Source organism: Procambarus clarkii, chromosome 29, assembly GCF_040958095.1.
Source record: "Procambarus clarkii isolate CNS0578487 chromosome 29, FALCON_Pclarkii_2.0, whole genome shotgun sequence".
NCBI classification, from domain to species: domain Eukaryota; kingdom Metazoa; phylum Arthropoda; class Malacostraca; order Decapoda; family Cambaridae; genus Procambarus; species Procambarus clarkii.
In genome coordinates, this window is record NC_091178.1 from 4,567,430 (window position 1) to 4,573,429 (window position 6,000).

The window sequence follows — 6,000 nt, forward strand, 5'->3', positions numbered from 1 at the left end:
GGTGAGGGGGGCAGGGACACGGTGGAGGTGTGGAGGATAGTGAGGGGAGGGGGCCAGGAACACGGTGGAGGTTGTGGAGGATGGTGAGGGAGGGGGGTGAGGGGGGCCAGGAACACGGTGGAGGTGTGGAGGATGGTGAGGGGGGGACGGGCACGGTGGTGGTGTGGAGGATGGTGAGGGAGGGGGGTGAGGGGGGCCAGGAACACGGTGGAGGTGTGGAGGATGGTGAGGGGGGGGAGCCAGGAACACGGTGGTGGCCTGGAGGATGGTGAGGGGGGGCGCCAGGAACACGGTGGAGGGAGCCACCTGGCCGTGTAGACCACCACGGTCCGTTATTATGCAGCAGCTGGACTTGTCGCCTCCCACACGACGCCAAAGCTTTTGTTTACCAAAGTTGAATCTATTTCAAGACAAATATGATTTTATTTGCAATATTTTTCGATGGAACTGATTACTGTTTTGGAGTTCCCCCCCCCCCCAAAGATATTTTTTTCTGATAATAAAGTACGAATTAATAATAGCTGTGTCGCATTCAATAAAACGAAGGTAGACTCTGTTTCGACGAAATAAAAGTATGTTTCAGAGTATTATATAAGGAGGAAATTATCTATTGCTGCACCCCAGAAAGATATACTTTCTGATAATATAGACAATTTAATAATACAATTTTTTTTTATCCTCTCGTGCAAGCAAATACTAAGTCCCTTGTTTCTTATTCATGAGACAAACAACAAGAAAACATCTCCATCTTATCAGTCTAGTAAGATTTTGTTATCAAATGACATAAAACTTGAATGATTTAGTGATGTATCTGTGATACACACGATAATGTTATGTATCTATCTAAGACAATATTTTAATCCAGTATTCAGATTTCTAATAGCGGCATTGTTAAGTTAGTTATCCTAGCATATTCTGTTGATGATATCCGTCTGATGGGCTTCCGGAGACTGGGTCGGTATATATATGATATCTACCCTAGGAATTTCTCTCTTATCGAGTCTCGAGGGAATTTGATATCGCTGTCGTGCCCTGTGTCCGATATCTTGTTCCTGTCTCATTGTTTAATTGAATTACAATTAATTGAGATATTTTTTTTTAGAACACTCCTTCAGAATGTTTAGGTAACCGTGCGCTTGCGCGCGCGTTCGTATTGTGTGCGTGTGTATGTGCGTGTGTGTGTGTGTGTGTGTGTGTGTGTGTGTGTGTGTGTGTGTGTGTGTGTGTGTGTGTGTGTGTGTGTGTGTGTGTGTGTGTGTGTGTGTGTGTGTAAAAAAATAATTAGTTGTAGTTAGCAACAGTTGATTGATTGACAGTTGAGAGGCGGGCCGAAAGAGCAGAGCTCAACCCCCGCAACCACAACTAGGTGAATACACACACCTGATCTAGGGGCCTGATAGCTGAGTGGACAGGGCTCAGGACTCGTAATCCTAGGGTCCGGGTTCGATCCCCGGTGATGGCAGAAACCAAATGGGCAGAGTTTCTTTCACCCTGATGCCCCTGTTACAAAGCAGTAAATAGGTACCTGGGAGTTAGACAGCTATTTCCCGGACCACAGGACTACGATTCCCGAGCGGTGTCCTCTCAGCTGTCAGGGCCCTCCTTCGCGTGTGTGTGTTCTCGTGTGTGTGTCAATGTGCGTGAGCGCGAGCAGGTGCGCGCGCACACACGTGTATTTATGCCTTGGTTGACAATTTCAAGAAAACATGATATAACCGTTTTAAAATGAATTTTTTAGTCTATTCTTGCAACTGTACACTTTTCCAGCGAGTATGTTACATCCCCGGGCGGGAGAGAGGCGCCAGCATCAAAGGAGATTACGAGAGAGCAATCAAGTGTAGGCGTTGGATGTATACAAGTGAAATGAATTAAAAACAACTAAATTTTTGTATCTATCGTGGTCATTCACAATGTCAACTTCTCTCTTTACGTTACACACACACATACACACACACACACATATATATATATATATATATATATATATATATATACATACCAAAAGAATAGGGGTGGTAGGAGAAGAACATATCAAAGTGTTCAGTGAGGATCCACAAGATCTTCTCTGAGTACTCTTTATTTTCTTCTCCGAGGCTGAGGCTATGGGTCCCTACACTTGCACCAGAGGTGGTACCCCTTCTAGGTTATATATATATATATATATATATATATATATATATATATATATATATATATATATATATATATATATTTATATTGTTTATTGGTTTGTCTGTCCAAACTTGGAGGCCAGATGCCTCCAACCAAACCAAGATGCCTTACCCAAATTTACAGTGAGAATGGTTTGGGCTACGGTACGGTCATAGCCACAAAATAGGTAGGCCTAAATTAAGTGTTTTAAGAAATATTATCAATTATGTTACTTCCCCCCCCCCCAATTCCGATTCTCACGGATTTAATTCTGCAAGAGTGAAACGTGGGTTGAGGATCCCGAAGAGTTTCTCAACATAAAAAAAATTATTTCCCTCAACAATTCTCCCTTACGGCTTAGTCACTCTTCACTTTCATATAATATTAGAAAGTAGTGAAACTACTGCATTGATTTAATTTTTTTTAATATATTTATGTACATCTGGATTTGTGCAGTTACCCCAGCACTCCCTTTCATGTAGTCTAGCGTAGCGGCACAAATACAGATTTACCTAACTTTGTTAATAATATTATATAAAAGGGAAGAAGGGAGGGGAGGTAGCGGGGACTGGAAGGAAGGAGAGGACGAAGAGAGACGTGGGAGGGGAGAAGGGTGGGGAAGGACGAGGGGAACGTTCATATATATCATAGAATTTTTGTTTTGTTTTGTGTGTACACCATTATAATTGATGTATGTGACTATCTGGGGTCGGCCGTAGGCTGGACGAGGAGTCGAGCCTTAGGACAGGTTCCCTGAGGACAGGTTCCCTGAGGACAGTTTCCCTGAGGACAGGTTCCCTGAGGACAGTTTCCCTCAGGACAGCTTCCCTCTGGACAGGTGCCCTCAAGACAGCAGCCTATCTTCAAGTCACGTTCGTCCAAGCAGTAGCTCAGACAATGGTAGCCTGAGGACAACTTGCAGAGCATGATTGATGCTCACATAAATGAAGGCAAAGGCAGTCCAACAAAACACGCCAGGGATATAGCGACATACACAGGGTGAAGTATACTCCACTTCTCTGTGACTATACAATGAGTGTTAACTCAAACATACTTCCTAATTGGTCAGTAACGGATAATATCTTGGCCTCAGAAGTCCGGCACAGGTTGATAAAACACAAATCTAATAATAATAATAATAATAATAATAATAATAATAATAATAATAATAATAATAATAATAATTATTATTATTATTATTATCGGATAAGAAAACTGCGGAGTATTTGATGACAAAATACGATGATTAGTTTGTTTATCATCACCTCAGAACTGTGTCAATTAGACCGTCCAGTCAGCGTCGCTACTGAGACCCAACGACCTCCTTTTTTTATCTAACGAGGAGTAAACAATTTTTTTCATGGGAGTTCTGCTTTTGACGATTGAAAATGTATGCATTAATTTGATGGCGGGATTCAGCTTCCCAGATCTGTATGGGACGCTTACTAGGAAATCTTAGATGAGACTGACTTATGTGGATTGAAGAGACAGGAAGAGAGAGAGAGAGAGAGAGAGAGAGAGAGAGAGAGAGAGAGAGAGAGAGAGAGAGAGAGAGAGAGAGAGAGAGAGAGAGAGAGAGAGAGAGAGAGAGAGAGAGAGAGAGAGAGAGAGAGAGAGAGAGAGGAGAGAGAGAGAGAGAGAGAGAGGAGAGAGAGAGAGAGAGAGAGAGAGAGAGAGAGAGAGAGAGAGAGAGAGGAGAGAGAGAGAGAGAGAGAGAGAGAGAGAGAGAGAGAGAGAGAGAGAGAGAGAGAGAGGAGAGAGAGAGAGAGAGAGAGAGAGAGAGAGAGAGAGAAAGAGAGTCACAGTCAGAAACGCAAACATAATGTCAGAAATTGTGACTTCTGAGGTTACCCAGAGTGCATCACTATATTCCTAACACCACACTAATACGATGGTGTTAGGAAGGAGCACCTGAGGGAGGTGCTGAAGGAGCAGCTCCTTGACCCCAATAATGGAGTTCAGGGCAGCTCCTGCTGGTCTGCTCCGAGATCGATACATCGATGTTCCATAATCTTCAGCGCCTCGAGTAGTCTGCTCGCGGATATTAAGAGGTATGTGCGGGTGAGGGTGGAATTAGAGCTGACGTCAGCAGCATCTTGTAAACCCATGATTAAGTCAGCAACATCTTGTAAACCCATGATTAAGTCAGCAACATCTTGTAAACCCTTATTAGCAGCATCTTGTAAATCCATGATTAAGTCAGCAGCATCTTGTAAACCCATGATTATGTCTGCAGCATCTTGTAAACCCATGATTAAGTCAGCAGCATCTTGTAAACCCATGATTAAGTCAGCAGCATCTTGTAAACCCATGATTAAGTCAGCAGCATCTTGTAAACTCATAATTATGTCAGCAGCATCTTGTAAACCCATAATTATGCCAGCAGCATCTTGTAAACCCATGATTAAGTCAGCAGCATCTTGTAAACCCATGATTAAGTCAGCAGCATCTTGTAAACCCATGCTTATGTTAGCACCATCGTGTAAACCCATAATTAAGTCAGCAGCATCTTGTTAAAAAAAGTGTTTGGTTACCAAGGATTGAAAATATTTCTGTTGTATGTTTGAATCATTATTTAACGATGTATTAAATACAACCGATCTTGTTTGTTTCATATTTACATTTCAAGAATAAAATAAATCAGTACCGTCATTGTAGGTGTTTGTTAACACTAAGTTCATTATATGTTGAAGTCCTAATAACCAGTCCGTTTTGTTACTATAATGACCCTATAATGTGGGTTATACTGACTCATGTATGAGTAAGTATAACATCCAGTAGCCAGAGAAATTATGTTGTCTCATAGAGACAACATAGTTTTTCTACATAGAAATTTGTAGCCTCGTATTGCAAGAACTATGCAGCCTTGTGTAGCAGGAAGTATGTAATCTCATGTAGCAGGAAGTATGTAATCTCATGTAGCAGGAAGTATGTAATCTCATGTAGCAGGAAGTATGTAATCTCATGTAGCAAGAAGTATGTAGTCTCATGTAGCAAGAAGTATGTAATCTCATGTAGCAGGAAGTATGTAGTCTCGTGTAGCAAGAATTATGTAGTCTCGTGTAGCAAGAAGTATGTAGTCTCATGTAGCAAGAAGTATGTAATCTCATGTAGCAAGAAGTATGTAATCTCATGTAGCAAGAAGTATGTAATCTCATGTAGCAAGAAGTATGTAGTCTCATGTAGCAAGAAGTGCATAGTCTCATTGAACGAGAACTCACTATATTGTCCTATATAGCAAAAAACTATACAGCCTCACAGCTATGTAGCATCATGTAGCAATAACTATGTATCACGATGTAGCTATGTAGCCTCCATGTAGAACTATGTAGCTCCGTGTAGAACTATGTAGCCTCCATGTAGAACTATGTAGCCTCATTTGTCTTCCTCCGCATTTCTTATTGATACAGTAATTCAAATTTCAAACTATGAGAAAACTTTATTTGTAGAAAGTTCTCATTAGACAGTTTCTAAGACTGGGAAGCTTAGATTGACAGTCTTAGAATGAGAGTCTAAGAGTCAAAGTCTAAGCTTTACCTACAATAAAGTCTTCTCCCGTTTTAGAGACTGAGCTCTATATATTCATTCCCTGGTTTAAAGCACATATGCCATTTATTTCATTTGTCCTCATTTGACATATTTAATGGCAACGATTTTGAACATAGAGAAGAATGGCAATGAACTTATTAAACAACGTAAAACAAACAAAAAAAGACACAAAACATCAATGATTACTGAAGCGTTGTTTCTTTTTATTAGACTTTAGGAAAGTCTTATTGAGGTAAGGCAACGAGGAGTTAGTAAGACTATATAGCACATGCAAGGTATATACGGACAAGGATCTGGGGT